The sequence below is a fragment of the Barbus barbus genome (assembly GCF_936440315.1).
Source record: "Barbus barbus genome assembly, chromosome: 20".
Lineage (NCBI taxonomy): Eukaryota > Metazoa > Chordata > Actinopteri > Cypriniformes > Cyprinidae > Barbus > Barbus barbus.
The window spans coordinates 18038362-18061330 of NC_136748.1; the positions used below are offsets into that span (position 1 = coordinate 18038362).

Here is a 22969-nt window from a genome sequence, read left to right on the forward strand (position 1 = left end):
AAAATAATACAGTAAGAGCATGTGACTGGGTCATGAACTGCATCCTGCTGGCATGTGGGTGAAGTGGTCATGTTGGGCAGTCCGCAATTGGCATTTCTTGATCAAATAGCAGCATGGTCCGCAGCAGGTGGCCGGGGGGGTGGGTGGTAACCAAAGGGCATCACTGGCATGAGGGATTATGTAGGGGGAGGGCCAGATGGTACTGGTGAATGGACAGGTTTCGGATTGGAGATGCCAAGTAGGGCCTCACAGATAGACTCAGACTCCCACAGACACAGTGGACCATCTTAGCACGAAGGTGCCAACAGCCTGGAGGTGCCAGGGAAAACAGCCCATGGATTCAACACAATGTTTTTAATCCAACCCTAGATAATGTGAGCTGAAGGACAAGGAAATGGAGATGCAACAGGCCGACGGACACCGTGTGTGTGAATTCTGCTGTGGCGCACTGCAATATTGACTCCTGATATGAACCGCTGAATGCTGCAATCGCAGTAGTTTAAAGGAGTGAACGTGTTCAGACTAGATGGAGTGGGATTAGTGTATGGATGTTTGTGCGTGTGTGTGTGTGCGTGCGTGCATGTGTCTGTAGAGAGGAAGTCTATAGCATATCTTTAGACTGTGGAATTCATAGATAGAATAAAAGACAAATTATAAAATAATAGATGGAACAATAGACAGACAGATAGAGAGACAATGATAGACTGAAAAGATATGTAGATAGAACAACAGACATAGGCAGGCAGGCAGGCAGGCAGATAGATAGATTGAGTCATGTTATGTTGATAGACAGATCAAGCTGCCCATGATAATTTCCTGGAAGTTAAGTCTCATGAAGTTTTAAACATTAATGTTGCTCGAGTCATGTCCTCGTCTCTGCTACCATTCAGAGATGCAGCACGACTGTCACACTACTGAGTTTTAAATTCGGTTCCTGCTGCAAGTGAATGTTCACACCGGCGTCCCTGGTTCCGGACACTCAAAGGACACTCAAAGTAGGGGATTTCAGACTCCATGTTCTGCTCATTCACTCACAAAAGAATTGGAGAGAGAGAGAGATAGAGGAAAAAAAAGAGGGAGGGACAAGACTCTGCTCCTGTCCTGGGTGATTCATGAAGAACCTGGACATGACAGATAAACGAAACAAGGAGTGATAAGGTGCTCATCTCTTCCATTTTTGACGGGCCTAAAATTCTTTCCTCTCTTCTCCCCTGCTGTTCTCTACCTTGTCCTCTGGTTTGCGGGGCTGCCGCCGACCCCCACGGACTGACAGTTCGGCACACTGCCATGCCCTGGGGGAGGATGAAATGAGTTTAAAGAGGAAAAAAGAGAGAGAAAAGGAATCACCAGAGAGTCTGGTGAGGAGTAATATTCAACATGGCCTGGCAGTAGTCGTCTAAATGCTAATCCACTATCAGGTACACAGTGGCTCATAGTCCTGCGGCTCTAAAACGGCTCTATCAGTGTGTGCCAGGAAATTACAACAGCTTAATTTCATTAAGACACAGTCACTGCACGGAGTGGATGCGACAGTTAGCACTAGCATTGTGCAGCAGAGACCGTGACCTTTCGGCACTTTGAAGCATAGACAGTGGACATCATTCCCGAAGGCAGGAATGTCACAAATGTCTTGACCCATGAACATCCCCTGAAGCTGTCTTCCATCATCCATTAATTCTCATTATAATTTCATACATACATCAGGATAGAGACTTTATGTACATGTCTGTACTTTGCCAGATGTGCCTATAGGCTATACAGAAGAGCCTTAAAAGCAATAGCTCATCCAAAAATTTGAATTCTGCCATCATTTACTCACTTTTGTGTTCTTCCAAACTGGTTTAACTTTTTATTCTGTGGAAAAGACATTCCAATCATTCCATGTCGTTTAACTTACTGTCTTTTCCAAAAAAAAAAAAAAAAAAAACAAAGACACTCCATGTCATTACAAATCTGTTTAACTTTGTTGTTTTTTCTGTGAAAAACAGATACAATATTTTGAATAAAGTTTCTGTTTTTGTCAATGCAAAACAACTTTGTAACCCATTAATTTTTATTGTTTGGACAAAAAACACAGAAATTGTTCTAAACGTATTTTGTTTTCCTCAGTCTTCATGTCATATAGGTTTGGCATGGCATGAGTGTGACAAAATGATGACCATTTTCATGGTCATGGTATAAAAATTTAGGCACCCAGAGGGGAGGAGCTCTCTAAAATAGAAAATGCTATGAATGCGGGAGCTCTTCAACTAATCAATATGTTTTGTTAATTGAAATTAAGCTAAAATAAAATATAAATATTACATTAAAAACTTAAAACTTCAAATTAGAAATGTTGTATTAAAACAAGTTTTAAAAAAAATATTAAAGCTAAATAGACATTTTTAAAAACAACTGATTAAATGACAAAAGCACAACAAATTTATTAAACTAAAATTTGAAAACTGAAAATTTAAAAAATAAAAGCCAATTCTAAACATGAATAAATACTCTAATAGTATATAAATAATATTAAAATAACACTGATTATAATCTGTCAAGCTGAATAGGAGCATAATAGGATAATATATTAACACTTACGGTCTTTTATTAATTTGCTAAACACTGATTTAGTGCAAATTCCCCAAAAGACACCTAGATGCCCGACAATAAAAAGCTGCTCTTTTCTCCGGCTTTAAACAACAGATTACATATTCACCACCACACGATATGGCCCTCCCGTTCTCCTGCTCTTTTTAAACTCTCAGTCTCTATTCTTCCCGCTCAGTCTTTTCTCTGTTTGTGAATCACTTTCAGCTCATCTTTTGCATCAAAAAGAATGAACAAACAAACAGATACCAATAACACAGAATGTCACCATTCTCTAAGATTTTCTTCTGTCAAATCATGAGCTATTCACCTGGTGAGGCCATTCCAATCCAAAGTGATCCTTACTATGCCTACTACTTCAAGATTGGTAAAAACAAAGACATGAAAACATAAATCTGGAAACTGCCTTTAAATTAGTTTGAACCCCAGTAATTTACCTACATATTCTAATAAAGGGCTAATCATTTTCATTTTGAATGAGCCAATGGGTACCATCACCTTCCTGCAGCTCACTTCAAAGGTGCAAAAATGCCAAATTCAGTTTCTGTCCCTTGCTATCTACTGTATATGAATATACACAGGTATTCCCAGAATGACAATTGTGAAGTCATCTGCTCTTTTTTAGTACAAACTGAACTGCACTTGCATTTTTAACAATCTGCACCAGTAATTCCCCCTGCTCAGTGTATATGTGTTTGATTTTGGTGACAGGACGGTTATTTTGAAGTTTATTTGCCTGGGTTTGCATTCCACCCACCCTTCTCCCCGGTGAATGTAATCCACAGAGGGAAAAAGTCTTGTGTTTTTTGAAGTGTGATGTCTCGGAGCCTGAAGAGAAGTTTAGGAGTTCTCCTCTGATTTCAAAAGGAGTTGTGAATACTCATCTGAATAATTATACCCACTCTCTGTTTTCTTCTGTCAGTCCAAACACTTTCCCTGCGTACATTAACAGCAGCTCCGCACCAATCCTGCCCTAGATATTAGCATCTTACCAAAAATGAAAAAAAATACAGAATGATGAAAAGTAAAAAACACACAGTGAACTGTCCACTAATGGATATAAGACATTGTTATGTCTATTTTATTATTATTATTATTATTATTATAAGACATTGTAGGATATCAGAGACCGAATCAGACAAATTTAAGATTCGATCAGAACATCGAAACATGAGGAGCCAAAATTTCAGAGGGACCCCAAGGCTGTAACAGGACGTCATAAATCAGATTCCTAGCTTCAGCTCATCTGAAGCAAGCGAACCAACCAACTCTGTCAGTGAGAAGCTTGCAACATTAAAACAAAAGGAACACTTATTGATAATTCCAACTCAGGAAGGAGACTGTCAAATTTGGGGGCAAGTAATCAAGGCTGATGGTTAAAGAGATGGCTATGGATATCTATGTGTTCCACGATAGAAATCACGAGCTTCCTTAGACTGACTTTTCCCCCACATAGAAGACAAAGACCAGACTGAAATTCCTTTGTTCACAGAACATGTCCCTATGTCCTACACAGAACTTCACAGAGACTTTTCCATATGCACCAAAAATTATCTTAAAAGGACTTATGAGCAACTAATGATTTCTATGCATAACTCCATTTTATGTATGTAACCCACACATTAGACTATCATGTTTTAATTGCATATTATGTATGTCTTTTTAATTGAATTGCCATATTCATGTTTAGTATGTGTGTGTTTGAATCTCCTTGCTTAAAAAGTTTCTTCCAATTAATTCTTTGCCAAATGTTTCATATTCTGGTTATAGAAATCACATCCAAAAGTATACTTTGCAAGAGCGTGTAAAATTCGGACCATGTAACTGATACATGATTTATGTATTGGGAGAAACAGAGCAACACCCCTAGCTAAGATAAGGTCTAATTGGTCAACACACCAGTTGGGAGGGGTCCAAAAGCCGAGTTTAAAAACTCAGGACACCATCAAATCCCTCTCTTTCCCTCTCTGCTCTTCTAACTTTTAGCCATGCTTTTTGCAATTACTTTCTGTGCTCTTTGATTCCAGCATGCTTCGTCCTGCATGCCAGCTGTTACCGCAATGAAAAGAACCACCTAGTCTCGTTACATCATTTTATTCTTTTACTTGTTTATTAGTTTATTTTCTTTCCGTTGAGTTTCATGTTCAAAAGTTAAGTTTGCCGCAAAGTCCAGTTCGACTGCACCCACTTCAAACTTCAACTAGCAACTGACTCTGAAACCATCTCCAGCCAACGCCCAACGATTGCTTCCCAAGAGATCGCTACAAATGACCACTGAAATATCAGCCAATCAGCAACCTCGGGAAACCCCCTTTCTGCAATGACAATGACAAAAGGGAATCCCTTAAAGCTATGGTCTACGATTTCAAAGATTGTTCATTATTAATAACCTCGTTTAGATGCTGGTTATGGTTCTACAGTACAATCCTAATAATATGAAGAGAAAAAAGAATGAAAAAAATCCATTCACTCTATTGGGTGTACACCCGCAGAGAAATTGACCAATGTAAGGTCAACACACCAGTTGGGAGGGGTCCGGACAGCTTACATTGGTTAACTGCTCTCATCCAATCCCCTGCTCCACTCGCATCTCCACCCACCGCACCCCACCCCGCCCCCTCCTGCGACATGAAATTTCGCGCGAAAGTAGGCAGCATCAACTCAGCAATGGAGAAAAACCAACAAACAAACAGCAGCAAGCGGCCCCTGCTCGCCCCAACAGTCAAGGTTGGAAGAAAGAGAAAGTAAATTGAGGAAAGAGCAGAGATTAAAAAAAAATGTGAAGAACGCCGGACTCAAAGCCGAATCAATATAGGGTCCACCATTGCCCGTTGGAGGAAGCTTCAGAGAAACCTTGGACTTAAAACCGACGCTGACATGGCTGACTTTTTGTTGAGCAGGTAAGCATTTATTTATACTTTTATGGTGTGGTGTATTACATAAATAGTGACGTTGTTCAGGTCGTTTCCCGGTGGGAGGGATCAGGTAGCACAGAGGGGAGGGGTGTGCGTGTGGAGGGGCAGGATGAGTTTTTTAAAAATTCTGGCTTTCTCGACTGATTTTCAACATCGTAGACTACAGCTTTAACACAAAGGCAACACAAGCAATTAACTTACAGATTTTTGCTGAGCTGGTGCATTTAATACAAATTTTAGCCTCATTGAGAAACTCAATGTGAGGGTTAATTAAGTGATAGATGGTTGTTCAGGTCTATGCAATAGCACATATTGTTGTAAACATGAGATTTCACATTTTCATTCTCTTAAACTCATCCTTTCCTCACTCTCTCTCTTTCTGCAACGTGTGAATGTGTGAATGCTTGTGTTCATGTTTTAGATTAGTTTATGTCTTAGGTTTATATAATTAAAGTCTTATTTATATTGAAAAGAGAAGTATCTTGTGTTTTGTGCTTACAAGTTAATGTCTTAAACTGCTGATCTTGTTACTGTGCTATTTAATAGTGTTTTCACTATATTTTGGATTTTAATATCCAGTGCAGAGTTGATGTTATACGGCTCGTTCAGTGAATCGCTGGCTGACTCAGCGATCAGCCTTGAAACAGTGATTCTGTTCAAATTCCCTATAAAATCATAAATGATTCCTTTTGAGCTAAATTAAACTTTTTCCCTTTAAATTACATATTACCTTACAACATACATAGGCAAGTTGTATAAATATATGTATATATATATATATATATATATATATATATATATACGTATATATACAGTATATTAGTGCTGTCAAAGTGAACGTGTTAATAATGCGTTAACGCAAATTCATTTTAACGACACTAATTTTATTAACGCCGCACACATTTTCTGTTTGACCCATGGCCTAACCCATAGTTGGAGAAATGGAGATGCACAGTGTTGCCAACTAGAGACTTTCCCCCCCTCCCTTTAGAGACTTTTCCCCCCCTCTTCAAAAAAGCGCCTAGCCACAAATCTTTAGGGTTTTCCCAAATCTTATTTAGTTTCTGAGACTCGCTGGAGAAGCGCGAGGTCTTGCTGTCCCAGTGCGCACACACATCTCTCTCTCTCTCTCTCTATGTGCGTCTGCTCTGTTCAGCGAGCGGCGGAGAGGAGCAGCGCTTTCAGTTAAACACAGATATTATGTTGCTTCTCTAATTTTACATGCAAGTATAACCGAAATCACAGCATAGCTATTGTCATTATCTTATGTATATTTTATTTCATCAGACGATGGCTCGATTATCAGGATTTTTGTGCAGATTAACATCTTGGAAAGGAGAGCTGATTATGTAGCCTAGTCTTAATGGGTCACGTTTGACAACAGAAACAGTAAAATATATCAATGAAAACTGTTTTATTGAGAATTTAATAAAAAAATTATCATTAAAAGGTCTAGTCCACATTAGCCTCTATATTTAGGAAGAGATTGTCAGTTTAGTGCACAATACGCCTCAGACGGTCAGCAAATTGACTGTGAACATGCCGTCTGAGTCTAGCGTGAGACTGAAGCTCCAAAATTACATCAGTGAACGCAAATCCCATCATGAAGAGCTTCAGTTAAACCAATTTGAATACATAATTAAATGTAAGCAAGAGCCCATAGGCAAAACTGCACAGTTCAGAAGGGTTAAAATGAGTTAAGGCCCTTTTTCTGAGATTTGCGTGATGTTACATCAGCACAATCTAGCTGATGATGATGAGAAAGAATAAAAAGCATGAATGGAGATGAGAGAGAGTGCTTTGTCTCATTTTGGACTCTTACCAGAGCATATGCGCAAGTGTTAATCCAAATTTGTGTGTGTGTGTGTGTGTGGCTGTCTTTCCAGCTGTAACACAAAGGTCTTTGTATCACACTGGCAGCCGTGTGAATGGTTGCATCGCAGTGTTACTGTGCACAAACACAAGAAAAATTGGCAGAGAGGGCAAAAAAATTCTACCCCCATCCACACTTCCTTGCATTCACTCCGAGAGTTCAGTGATTCATTATTGCACTTTTATCCAAATGTGAGTAAAAATCAGTTGTTCTGACTTGAGTGCTGCAGTTTATGAGTAATTATCAAGCACGAGCAGTTACACCAGTAGAGATAATTAGTGCTGTTTAGCATGCAGCCCCTTAACAGCGAGAGAGACTCATGCTCAAAGATTCATGTTTTGAAGTCAAGAGTTTTGTTTCAAATGAAGCCAGCTCAAGATTGAAAAAAAATGTGCGTGATAATAAAAAATGGAGAAGACCGAAAACTGGACTTAAAGGATTAGGATAATGAAAATAATTCTCAATATCAGAAAACAATACATGAAAAAAAAAAGAAATTCTTGATGGAATATTAAAATTACCTATGGAAAAACAGTAAACAAACTGTAAACACTGTGTATGTGAATGAAGACCACACACATACTCGCATTAAAACAATTCAGATGTCGAATACATTCATGTCACATTCAAAAATCATTTTCAAAACAAAAGTAATCTCTTGGAAGAAAAGCACTGGAAAAGACACAGAGCTTCATAGTTCTGCGGCGACGAGGCTTTCCCCATCTGAGTGTGACTCTGTGCACATATAAATCAGAAAACACAATAAGTGCATGCAGTAGTAACCATATGGAACTGAATGGGTGATGAGGTCATGCAGAAGTGATGGCTTCCACACAATTCTTTATGATGATGTGTTTAGAGAGCATAACAACATGTATATTCAGTATATATAATTACATATTAACCTCCAGAAAAAACATCATCTTAGCATCTGATTAAGGTTTAAATAAACCTTAATCAGATGCTAAAAAATCAGATGTTAAAAAATAAAAGGTGGATCAAGACCCTATAATTAAGAGAAGAACAAACAATTGTGTGTTTACTGTATGTTTGCCTGTCACGCATGAATAAAAGTGGTCAAAAACAGGGGAAATTCAAACTTGCAGAAGGATTTTAGAGGGAATGTGTTGCCATACAGGTTCAAATTTACTTCAGAGATTAAAGTGTAAGATAAAACACCCTGCCTCACATGCAGGGTCTCCAGGAGCTGAACACCCTGTAAAACCTCTCAAAGATCCGCTGCATGACAAGAACAGGATTACTGAACAGGATTTCAGCATCTCTGTAGTTCATGGGCCCTCCCCCCTACCTGGGAACGAAGCTGCCACCATAGTTTTGAAGACTTACATCCTTTACCATTAGGCTCAGATGGATCCACTGGGCCATAAAGGGCAATGACAATAAAAACATGTCTCATCTCGTCAGCTGCTTCTTAGCTGCTGACATTGACTACCTTCCCCCAGCCTTCACTTCCCCTCACTTGAGAAAGACACCACATACCATTCTGATTCCACTATGAACAACTCTTGGAGAATACAAATAGAAAAAAAACTGGGTGTAGTACTCGAGAATCCTCTCATGAACTGAATCCATGCTGTCTAAACATCTGGATTCCCAGATGACCAATAACAAGAATTTGTTTGAGATTTAAGTCTTGCTAAAAAAGAAAAAGGGAATAATTGTAGATAGATAGATAGATAGATAGACAGACAGACAGACAGACAGACAGACAGACAGACAGACATCAAAACAGACAGAAAGAAAGATTGGAGAGTGGAATGATAGATACAATGACAGACATTTGTAGATGGATAGAACAATAGACAGACAAATACGGTAGATATACAGACAGATCTATAAACAGAACAACACAGACCAAAAGATAGACAGAGATGAACAGATAGAGAGCAGCGAAAGCCATTATTTGCGTTATTTATCTGTCAGTTTTATTCATTAGCTATTAAAATCATCCTTGAAAAATACCAGTTAATTTTCAATTAATGAGCCAAGTTTCAGTTCACTCTGGTGCCAGCTGAATCTGAAATTACATTGACCCACGCTTAATTGATTTCGTACAAAGCCATTAGACTTTGGATTAGAAGTGCTCTGATGAAATCGGCTCTGCTCTTTCCAAGAGAGGACTGATCATGTCTTTGGTGTAAACATAAGCACTAGACAAAATCTCCAAAAGAAATCAAAGTAACCCAGTTCATGCTTCCTTCAGGCTCTCTGTTTAATGTTCATCTCCATTTGTTTTTTAAATTTTAAGAAATGCAAATGAATGAAAGCGGATGGAGAAAACTCTCTCCAGTACCTGTGGCAGAGCTTTATATTGAGCTAATAGCAAGTCTTCTTGTTTCTCATTACTTATGTAACACACAAAAACACATTGGGTATGAACAGTTCACAGCCAGTACAATTCCCATCTCTAAAGCTGAGTAATGATAGTAAATGGCTAATTATATAAGGCTTTGTTTTGACCACTGCTCTCAAGAGCTCAGTTTCCACTTAGTTTTGAAGGGCATCTAGTTTTAAAGCCCATTTGTTTGATTGCAGAATTGGGACATTCAAGCCAATTACTGTACCACACAGCCCAAGAAACCCACCAATTCGGTGCGTAGCTCTCTGCTGCTCTTTTTTATGTTCCCCCTGACAGGACCGAGAAGCTGCAAATAAGGTAACATACAAGATTCATGTTAATTGGCAAGTCTTGAGGCTCTGTGCTAAATTAATACAGTAGATGCAGCCGATTAAGTGATTAGGTGAAATTAACTTTTGTCATCAGGTTTTAATGCTTCATACTTTCTCCTTTTTCATTTCAAGCTCCGAGGAGTTGTGAGTATAATATAATTTTTCATAATACATTGGGCAGGAGGGGGATCTGTAATGCACTTCTACATACTGAGACACAACCAGCTTTGTAAATAACATTTAATTATATATTCCTTAATATTTCTGCATCTCATCGCGGTGAGCCCCGCACTTCTGTTTTTAATAAAACGCACGTCTCCTCTAGGCTCCATATGTTGATAGACAGCAAGTGAAACAAACAACATTTCAGGTTTGTAAATATTTTATAAAGCCACCGGTGTAATATAGCGCAAAAGGTCGTTTGTTTTTCGGGACTTACGTTTATGCATGCATGAGATTTACGCTACATGTCTTTTTTCCTGCAAATCATCCATCTCTCATAATGAGAGCTGGGAATCCTCCGAGCATATAATGCAATAACCACAGCAACAGCCAGAACATGCAACATACAGACAAATTTAGCAGCACAACGCGCCTTGCATCATGTGATTTGTTCTGGAAGAGATCTATTTGGATCATATGATTTAAGCATCTGTGTCACTACTATCCTCTAGTTACCATCAATCGCATGTTTCTAACAGTACAGATGGTGGTGCAGATGTTGGTGGTCAGCAGGGCTGCAGCTGAATGCAAACACAACATCTAAACCTCTGTGAACATTATACATTCCATGAGGATCTATGTGACAACTTGTTGGAGCTAATAATGAGGTGCAGAAAAAATTAGCAACATTAATTGCAGATGAATACATGCTTTTGTATTCATGTACTAATTATGTAGTTAAGTAGTAATGTTGTATGTCAGACTTACAGGAATTAAAACATTTTACTCAAGTGGCGCAATATTAGTACCATTTTATCAGTCAATGTTTCATCGTACATGAATGATGGCTGAAAAGACAGACAGGCAGACAGACAGACAAGATATGTTCATATCAGTGCATCTTAATTTTTACATTTCAAAAATGTCCAAAAGTCCAATAGACCCTTTTTCTATTAGTAAACATTGTGACGTTTTTCTGTGAGCGGAGCTTAGCTGGAGGCAAAAAGATCACCCTGACCGCTTCACTAACGCTAGCTATGAAGTTTGTTAGCTTGTTTTTTTTTAACAATAACTGGAGAAATTCCGTTTTTACCCGCATATGTAAGGTCACTCACTGTCCGGGACCGCGATTATTATTTGAAAAGGTTAACTTCAACAGATGAAACCAGATTGGACACTTTTACTCAAAGATCTGACAGGATTCCCTTCAGTTGAGTGACTCACATCTAACGTGTATAGTTAAGACAAATTCACAGTGTCTATCTATCTAGTCATGAAGATGTGTATATATTTCAACTATTTTTACAGCTACATTATTATTCCAGCCACAATTAGTCACAACAATGTATACAATTACAAATGATTAAGCATATCAATCGTCAGTTTGTTGTTTCACACACACACACACACACACACACACACACAGACATTATTTCAAACATGAGATAGTAGTAAGATTCATAAGAAATATTTAGACGAGCCCATAACAACAAAATATAATACTTTATTGAACCATTTCTGATAGGAAGTGTGCGCTGACGATTGTTTCTGTCGCATCCGCTCGTTTTATCTGGTTTCACCACAGCTGTCGTCGTTTTTTTTTTCTGGCAGAGGCAACAGGTATGCGTTAAAATTTCAATTTGGAGCCTCTACTACATCGATTCTGGCACCCGACATCACAACAAGATGATATTTTCAGCTCCTTATGTAGCTGAATTTGTGCAGGTTTGAATGGGCTGCATCCAGTTTTTGCTTTGTTTTGCCTCCAGCTAGCGCTGTGATGTAATTGTGAAGTAGGCCCTAAAAGGGTCTATACATTTGACTGTTGTCTCTGAAAACAATCTCCTAGTCTCTCAAAACACATCATAATCACTACTTCTCACATAACAAACTTTTTCAACTCAAATGACTATTTCATATCCATTTACTCATTTATTTCCTAGGTAACAGAATAATTAGTTGGATAATGTATAGTCAGTCAGCCATTATCCTAAAATAAAGCCCAGTAGGATGAGGAGGACACTAAAGTGAAGCTGAGGGTGGCTGCACATGATCCCTTACTTAAAAGCACAGACTCTTTTAAGTGTATAGAAATGAGCATCATGCTCTTCCCTACATGTCGAGGGAATGTTTGCCAGAGCTTTTACCGGGAAAAGGCTTTTTCCCACTGAAATCTCTCTCTACACTCCTGTAGCCAACGTTTGACCTTTTCTTTCTGTCAGTTCGGTGTGCTCTTGTGTCTTTTGATGAACATGTCACAGAGCCACGGCCTCTGAGATACCGAGGGCTTGATCTGGTGCTTTGTAAGTCACTGCAAACTTTGAGGGTGAAATCTGTCTGTTCATGTCTATGCTAACAGTGAGAGCCAAGAGAGGTCAGGCCTTTCAAAACATCTAATCTAGACATTACCCGGAAGGAGTGATAATAATAAATGCCAGCCTATTGATTTCTCATGGTTCAAAGCATTCAAGTGAATCTGAACCATCAGAGGTCAATAGAACACACTCTTTTGACTCTGACCTTTGTTTTTGAGTTTTCGAATCTTATCATTGCAGAAAAATAAGATGGCACTCGCAGAACTAGATTATGCAGCAATGATATGGCTTATATCACCCCGCAGCACAAGACTGGTTGCCCACTGAAGCTAAGCAGGGTTGAGCCTGGTCAGTACCTGGATGGGAGCAGTGCCGTGTTAAGTCTTTGCGGGGCCATAGGCTAACGCATCTGCGGATACAGATACAAATAATTTTGAGATTGTCACAGATACAGATACAGATACAGATACAAATAATGGCTCCCCTGCACACCCCTAATAACGCGGCCCTGCATGGGAGACCTCCTGGGAACACTAGGTTGCTGTTGAAAGAGGTGTTAGTGAGGCCAGCAGGGGTGCTCACCCTGTGGTCTGTGTGGGTCCTAATGCCCCAGTATAGTGATGGGGACACTATACTGTCAAAAAGCACTGTTTTTCGGATGAGACGTTAAAAAACCGAGGTCCTGACTCTCTGTGGTCATTAAAAATCCCATGGCACTTCTAGTAAAAGAGTAGGGGTGTAACCCCAGTGTCCTGGCCAAATTGCCGCCACTGGCCCTTGTCAATCCTGCCTCCAAATAATCCCCATACACTTGATTGGCTCTATGACTCTCTCTCCTCTCCACCTGTAGCTGGTGTGTGGTGAGTGCAGTGGCAACGTTGTACTGTGGCTGCCATCACATCATCCAGGTGGATGCTGCACACTGGTGGTGGTTGAGGAGAGGCCCAACCCCCCACCCCACGATTGTAAATCGCTTTGGGTGTACAACAATACACAATAGAGTGCTATATAAGTGCATCATTCGTTCAATCATTCACTCAAAATAAAAAAATAAAAAATATGATTTACTCTGAACGACAGTCTTACTGCAGAAAACAAAACATTGGGTTTCTGACGAACAGGAAGTTCCGAGCTGTCGATGAGCCTCTATCTAACCTACAGACACAATGAGACACCTCAGTGTGTCTGACACCCAGTGTCTGACAGCAGTCACACTAAATCACATTAGAAGCTACATTCTCGTGTTGGACCAAGCAAACGCTCCAAACCAAATGTTCTCTGACTCCATATTAAATTTCAGGATGACTCATTCTGGAGAGCCTATGTGAATGCTAAATGCTAAAAGTATTTAACTTGGCAATACTAGCTTATGATTTTCAAACAACAAAATTGTTAGATCAGTGGCTCTGAAATTTTGTTTGATTATATACACATATGTACATACATACATATATATATATATATATATAAGGGCTGTCAATCGATTAAAATATTTAATCGCGATTAATCGCATGATTGTCATGAGTTAATGAGCATTACGACTAGACATGTTTCAAAGGTCATAGATGTTTTTTAAAGAACTTGTTCATGTCTGTTAGACACATTTAAAAAAAACATAGAAATACCAGATATACCTATTCTCATTACTTCTCTTTCTTTGCACTGAGCAATTTACTTACACAAGCTTGTTTACATCGCAGGACAGGGCAGCTCACTTCTTCTGAACATGAAAATGTCCATTATTTATTATTATTACATTTGTTTGCCTCTCTGTGCCCACATGTTGTATTCTGATGCAGCTAAATTCTCAATAAAACAGTTTTCATTCATATATTTTACTGTTTCTGTTGCCAGACAACCGATTTGAAATTAATATGAAATAGTGACTGAAACGTGACTCATTGAGACTACATAGCTCTCCCTTCCAAGATGTTAATCTGCACAAAAATCTTGCTTTATAATTGAGCCGTCGTCTGATAAAATCAAATATGCTACACATAAGATAAAGACAATAGCTGTGCTGTGATTTCGCATATACTTGCATGTAAAATCAGAGAAGCAACATTATATCTGTTTAACTGAAAGTGCTTCTCCTCTCTGCCATTCGATGAACAATGCAGGATGACAAACCCGGAGACACAGAGAGCAGAGAGAGAAAGAGGAGTGCGTGCGTGCTGGGAAGGCAAGACCTCGTGCTTGCGCGGCAGTACAACAGAGTCTCAGAAACTAAATAAGGTTTGGGAAAACCCTAAAGATTTGTAGCTTGGTGCTTTTTGAAAAAATAAATATATATATATATATATATGCTAAATCTAGCGACACAACACTGTGCATCTCCATTTCTCCAACTACGGTTAGGCCACGGATCAAACAGAAAATGCAGAAAATAATAAATAAATAAATTAACTTAAAAACACATCCTTAAAACTGTAGTGCATGTACATTTTGGTTAATAAAAAAAAATACATATTAAAAATAACAGTACGATAGAAAAATAAGAGAGAGACACAAAATCCTGCTCAATGTGTATAAATTAACAATTAAGATATAAATATTTACAATTTATACAAATAGTTTCATAGAAATGTTCTCCCAGGACCATCAGAGGGCATTAATATTGCTGCCACATGTATTTTGTGAATACATTACACTACTTTTGCTTACATTCAATGGAAACATATAAAATCTCACCAGAATTTCCAAAGCCCCTTTTTTGGCTGATTATAAAGTTAGACAAAGAAATGCTAAGTGGGCAGAATTTAACGCTAACGCCTGTGGACACACATGCACACAGTACACACTTACTCACACTTAAACGTTCTCCTCCTGGCGTTCCAGGCTCTTCCTGCGCAGGGAAGCTGTTTCTCTTTTATTCAGTGTAACCACTGTTCAGAAATGCAATGAATAAATGACATGCATCTTCTCTCATTTTTACCCCTTTCGTCCTCTCCACTCATCCTCCTTTCAACTTTGCTTGCTTATTTTCACATTTACCATCAAGGATCGCCCTGCCTATGTGTTTGTCTATCTATCTATCTATCTATCTATCTATCTATCTATCTATCTATCTATCTATCTATCTATCTATCTATCTATCTATCTATCTATCTATCTGTCTGTCTGTCTGTCTGTCTGTCTGTCTGTCTGTCTGTCTGTCTGTCTGTCTGTCTATCTATCTATCTATCTATCTATCTATCTATCTACTGTTTCTCTATCTGTCTATCTATCAAAATACTTCTATCTATGTTTGTCTGTCTGTCTGTCTGTCCGTCTATCTGTCTATCTGGATAGATTCAGAACTCTTGTTCTTCTTAGTTCTCTGTTTCCTGGGTTTTTATAAAACATGCCTTTTTCTTCATTTAGAATGAATTTCTCTCAATCTAAAACTAACTGTTCTCACTTGAGTCTTTAGGGGGGCTCAGGCTTCAGATGTGTAGGCTGCACAAATTCATTTGTCAGCCTTGCGACGCTCTGTGGGGATTCTCACCTGCCAGACTGAGACAAAACGCAAAACAAACTACCATTATTTTCGTAGAGAAAATGGAAGAATTGGCCCTGTAAAAGGTCCAAAAGAGGTCACCTGAGACATGCACAAACAATTTCTAAAACAATTGAACCTACAGGGTGCAGTTTTTAACTGATAATACCAATTCTGCACAATGCTGGCCACACACAAAAAGTCCTAGAGGGCAACCGTATCTGCAAAAAACGGAATTTTTGAGGTACAGTTTGTTGACTACAGAATCACGCACAACGTTATCAGCGATGTACTGCTCGCATAATTACCCATGCAGACTGTCAGAACTGCCATTCGGGCTGTGTATCATCAAGGTGATGCAGACTTCACAGGCTTGGCAGGTGTTTGCAGGTGAAGACATGAACAGCGGGCACCTGTTTTGCAGGCCAGATGGCATTGCTTAGTTAACCCTCCTCTGCCAGGCAACCCATCAAAAGGTGAAAGAGAGAGAGAAGGTAAGAGCGAGAGAAAGAGAGAAAATGTTCAGTGCCAGAGCTTCATTAGAGGCCAACCAGACGACTCAAGTGGCTGCAGATGTGTTTACATGAAGGCTGGAACTGTTTGTGGTGCTAATTTCTCTCAGAAATCCGGGTGCATTCAGGGTCAGCAGAGGCTTGTGGGTGATCTGAGGTCGGCTTTACATATACAAATAGGCTATGCAATGAAAATGAACAGTCAATTTATACTTTCGAAAGTTGTCTTTGCAATAATATTTCACTGATTTAAACTGCCCTTTTATTCTGGCTTCTAATCATCTATTAACACTATTTAATATGTTGAAATTTTGCTGACAAGCAACTGGTCTGTTAACATGTTATACTGCTGAAAGTGTTATACTTCCCTCTCATATGCTCAGACTCAAAAAAGAAAAAATGCAAAAACTCCTTGCTACAGGCAAAATCATGCAACTCCACTCCCTACTCTGGTGTGTATGAGAGAAAAGTGAAACTAGGGTCTGTTTATGAGTAACAGTCTGGACTGCTATGTGATTTGATGCCAGTAACTGATGCAATTTGGGTTACAGGATAAATGAATGGTTTGTATGGCAGCATAAGGAGATGGGAGAGAGAGAATGGCGAAATTGAAAGTAAAAAAGAGAGAGAGGTCTGCCTGAAGCGCTCTGTAATTGCAATGGCTTGCAATGAATAAGGCCATTACTGTTAATGTCTTTAGGGATAGTGCGTACCATTTGTCACTCTTATCCAGTCAAGCGGCGGCAAACCCTTAAAAATGTGGCGCGGTCATAATCTAAACCGCTTCTACACAAGAAATCAAATGTACGTTCGGTCAATACATCATGTTTTTCTCTGACGGCTGTCATATATAACACTGGCCCAATGAATAATCAATCTCTCTGTCAAATAAGATAGATGCTTATTATTTAAAGACTTTATAAAGTCAGTGTTGAATCAGATGTAAAGCTTTATCAATGCTGACAAAACGCATACAAGTTCATTCCATTGCAAACAGTACTGAAACAAGCTAATGTGACAAAAAAAAAAAAAAAAAAAGGTTTGCTCTGACCAGATGCCCTGTATCAAATATTTTACAGGAATCATGTCTTTTTTCTTTCTTTTTTTTTACCCATGGTAATTTTTTTTGCATGCAGAATTACACTTTTGTTTTTGTTGTCACTGTACCTCTAAGAATATACTGTACATATTATAGCATTGGCCTGCTAGTGCCTGCTGGTAGATGTTATAACTACACCATCTGGTCCAAAAAAAACCCATCTTTCACCATTCAAAACAAGCTATGTCCTATGCAAATGGATATATGAAAACCAAATGTATTTATTTATTTATTTGTTTATTTGCACGTATATTACTAATATTAATTTCATAGTATATTATATTGATGACTACCAGTGCCCAAGACTTTAATATCTAATAAAATTAAATAAATAACTTAACTGGATGCTTCAAAGTTGGCAGACTTCACATTATCTTGCATCTTTGAGATGAATGACGATAGCCTTCTCCAACTAATTATAGACCTCACTGATGTAAACACTCTCTTTGCATGTAACACGAGCACCAGTGCTTTGCTGTGTTCCAAACACAGTCCAAATATAGTTTGCACTGCCCCATTCTTCAGTAACAGCCTTTTTGCACAGCCTGCACTTTACATTGACAGGTGCACTAAACATCCCATGCTGAAATGTGCCGCACAAACTATTAAGGTTGGGCTTAAATGATTTGCATGATGCTGCACACTTAGCCAGGAACAGGTTTGTCTTCACTCCTTACTCTTAATACTAGATAAGTGTAGCTGGCATGTAAATGTGGGCAGTCATGAGTTGAAATCATTCAAAAGTAGCACCATTTCAAATGCTCTTTTTGGACTGAGGATGAAGCTCTAAAAGTTACAGCATGTTATAATAGCGCATAAACCCTTATGTACACCCCATTTAAGGGGTTTAGCAAATTTACCAATCTCTAAAACCTGTGACACAGCAAACTGACATCAAAGAGCTATAGCAGCATCACAATGCGATTGTGTTGTCGCCTCACACCACCTGCATCTGGACCAAAAATTTGAGTTTGAACACAGCAGAGACTGATGCCAATGGGCAACTAGTGAGTATGTTCTGCATCTATGTGAGAGGAAATAACTATCTATACCAGTAAATGGCAGTAGTCAACATTCGTCATTCAAAGGGAAAGCAAAACTAGGACTGCGGATATAAAAACTGTAAACAAAGAGTTCGATTACCATTTAGTTTAGTTTATTGGTTTGCACTGTCTTCATTTCAAACAACCATGTTGTTATGAAAATATTCATATATGATGATGATCATGTATCATGTATCATGACTTCATTGTTTGCTTTCCTTTGTCACTTTCCGTTACTTTTTTCTCATGCACTAGTTTGCTAAGCTGAACAGCCAATCAGAGTGTTCTCTCTCATTGACTGACCGGTGCTGATTCAACTCGCTTTATCAGCCAAAAAACGTCAACATAGTGGCAGTGGTGCAGATGCCCAATGACAGCCCAACCACAAGTCAAGCATAAACAATTAAAAATCCAGATCAAAAAGATCTTCTTTCCAGACACATTAAGTACATTTACATGAACTTACAAGCTCAATTTCAGTCAGACTAAAATAATAATTCATTTTAAAATTAATCTGAAAACACTTTGTCTGACTGAAATTGTGGCAGCCACGCCATCTACATCTTTTTGTCCAACTTAGATCATAACTATGTAAGTAAATATACAGTTTTAGCCTGACTTGGTCTATCTGTTTACTCACACCTTCCTGTCAGATCTGGCCGACTCCAAGGAAACCTTCAGCGGGCTCTGACTGAACTGATGACCCAAATAGAAACAATGCCCTTCTGTGGCCCGAGGCCTGCCCAGCAACACCCCGCTCTCCTGACTTGGCTAGAGGAAATGGCTTGGGTCTTCAGCTTGAGCCATATGTCCAGTGACAGACCTCCCAGCATTAGGAGGCCAACGCCATGTCCTGCCATGACTCTGGTCTCAGGCCGCTGAACGCTGAGCCAAGGACAGAGCCATTTTTGGCGTGTACAGTAAGATTCCCCTTCTTTGGTTATAGGAAAGAATCATGAGGACTTGACTTAATGGAACTAATGAATGGACAGATTCATTCATGCAAGCTGTGTTTTCTTGGCAGCATTTTCTTTTCTTCCTTTCCCAATTCTTGTTTTTAATAAATGGATATTTATGGATATCAAAAATATGAATAAGGATAGTTACGAGAATTTCACAACCTACGTTCCATTTGATAAGTCGAAGAGAGCTTTAATGTTCCCGTCGAAATGAACAGCAGTTTATTTTCTTTGACAGAGGTCAAGAACAAGTGTGAAACACTAACCGAACGCAGAACCATCCTCGCACTTTGATGATCCAGCACCACCCTGTAGCAAATTGCATATGCACCATAGGAAATTTAAGTGGGCGGAAAACTCTTCCCATAGAGAAAGAGAGCTATCAGTACACCTAAGCCCCTCTCTCCGCTCTTGATTCGTGTAATTGTGCAGCTCTTTTGGCGAGAATAAAGCCTGCCATTTAGAAACATAATGCACAGCCCATCCCCGCTGTTCTGGCTGGAGATGGACCCACAGATAATTATTTCTGCCTTGAGCTGCTCTTTCATCTCAGACTGCATGAGAGGTGTTTTTCAACTGGCCACCAAAAACAAGTTCCCTTGCCAGTGTGTTTCTGGAGGAAAATGCTCCATCTTCCCTTCCCTGCTCATCCAGTTCTGTCCGTTTCCCTCCTCGCTTCTTTCTGGACCCTCCCAGCTTTGTGTTCTTCCCCAGGCCAAGAGGAGCGGCTCTGATCAATTGTGGCCTGTTATTTCACAGAGGAAGCCGCAGCACTTCCCTCTCAGCTCTTATTATTCATTACGAGCACACAGACAGGCCTGCAAGAGCAAGATGAAGAGATGCTCCAATACACCACAAAAGAGATCTGGAAACTATACGGGCCACTGGAGGAGCCTGTTTGTGTGCATGGTGAGTGTTTTGAAGCAAGGTTACGGTCCCAAGGAGAAGGGTTTCATGGCAATCAAACCACAAGTTGAGAGAGATAATGAGAGAGCAGAGCCGTTAAAATCCACGTCTGTCAAACGGCTGCTGTGCTTTTGTTGAAAGATAACTACACGCTATGGCTCTGTTCTACATACGAACCCTGTCTGGCACAATAACCGTGGCCCTCTAAAGGGAGAAATGGATGTCTGGATGGAGAACAATCAAACTGTTGTTTGTTTGTTTTGGCCGGTTTATAATTACTGGCTCTTATCTACCTGACACATGTGTACAAGTGCTGCTATAGAAATTATTTATTGTCTCTAATCTACCTCGAGCATGTAATGAACTTTCAGATTGTAGTAGGTGTGATTGAACACGAGCGTTTTGTTGATCTGAGATGAGAGAGCTAGTTAACATGCGATAACGGATGGCGGCGGAAGGTGCGCTGGTTATCGGCCTTGATCAATAGTTAACTGGAAAATCAGATAAATCACTGGCCCTTCATGTTCAGCGTGCAGCCGGAGACCTTGAAGGCTGTCAGAATGCGCTCTGATCACTGTAAATCACATTTAATCTGTCAATCACACACACACACACACGGTTTCTTTTATGCTGCCTGGAGAGTGGGAGAATGATGTGATCAAAACAGCAAGATGTCCTAGCGAGAAATTTAGCTCATATCAGGCAGCCGCATAGCTGAGGGCACTTTTACAATACAGCTTTTAGTGCAGAAACAGGTTGGACAGAGTTTGGTTTATATAGTGAACTGGCATGCGGAGCATGTAAACCATGGTTTGCAAGTGATTTTAATTTAAATCCACAATTTCTTTGTGGATTCTAATGCCATCTCTCCTAAATCTTCAAGTGGAAGTGGACTGTTAATAATGTATAGTTTACACTATTGCTATGGAAGACCATGATTCCCACACAATAACATGAAATAATCATTTAATAAATGTATACATTCAAAAATAACATATTTAAAACTTTTAGTATTATTAAGTATTAATGTCTATTTTGAAAATGTATTTAAATATAAAACGCATTATTTAATTTTTTAAAGGAAAATATTATTTATGTTAAGTTTACTGTTTCATTAAAATGCTATTTTAAAAGAATAAAATATTTTAAATGTCTATTTGTCTATTTTTAACTATGCATAAATCATATAAAATATCTATTTATCAATTTAAAAAGATTATTTAACATAGTATTTAGTTTTTTATTTAATAACTTGATAACTGATTATATTTTATTTGTAAGTGGCACTTGCTAGTCCTCTATACTTTATATACTCCTTACCACACAGTGTAATTGCATGCTTTGCATCTCGTTGTGAATAAATTTGAGTGCTGTTCTGTGTCTGTAAAGTTTTTAAACTATTAATGCATCAGTAAAGCTGGCATCTTCCCGCTCTGTGTTATAACTCTAATAACAGTACACAGAATGATGACACATATGTGCAGTGGTCTGGAACCAGAAAAACACAGTTAAAAAAAGAGACCAGCAGAGACGGGGGTGGAATCGAACTCTGGTTCGGACCAAGCAAATGCGCAAACAGCCTAAAGCCTGACAGAAACACGACCTTAGCACAGCTAAACATCACAGTCCTGGGAAATCAAAACTTAAGGAAGGGGAAAAAAAGAGCCAAAATCATTGAGAAAGATCTTGAGTGGGAGGGGTTGTGGCCAGCGCTGCAGGCAGTCAGTACAGAGGGAACCTGTGGTGCGATAAACACAGATGATTTAGAGGTGATGGTAAATATCTGTGATTCAGAGTCTGGGAGAGCAGTGAGCTCTGAGCTCTCATGATGGCAGCACTGCTAGTTCAATACATTTCTTACACAAACACACACTCTAGCTCGGATCCAACCTAGTTAGCTACCTACATGGACAACATTTAAGACTTCATATGTCTTCAAATGTTGAAATCATGCTGTTTCATGCCGGATTTTCAGGCGATTAAGCTGGTCTCTGACGCAATCTTAACGTAAAGTATGGTAACCAGTGACACTAATGCTATCCAGCTAAATGTGTGGTCCCATTTACTGTTGTTTGGCAAAAGTTTGTGGGTGAAATCCAGTCATTTCAATAGGAATACGCATGATGATGATTTTTATGTAAGGGTGAAAGATTTCTCCATGTATGTCTTTGGGACAGGTTCAGATTCGCTGCAAAATTATGCTAATGTTATGGCATCTTTCATCAAAATTACACTGAAATTTTGCTAATTTTACGGCACCTTAAGACACAATGTCTCTGCCAAATTCTAAGGCAGTTTTTCTCAGAAATTTCACTAACGTGATGGCACCTTTTGCCAAAATGACACAGAAATTTTGCTAATTTGACAGCACCTAAAGAAAACACGTTTTGGGCCACATTCTCAGGCTCTACTGCATGAATTTAGCTG

General features: G+C 39.1%; 1 protein-coding gene across 1 annotated transcript in view; it reads right to left on the minus strand.

Moving 5' to 3' along the window:
* Positions 1-22969, minus strand: part of LOC306886016 (glutamate receptor ionotropic, delta-1-like) — a 283753-nt gene that overhangs the window by 191628 nt on the left and 69156 nt on the right. The window lies entirely within an intron of this gene.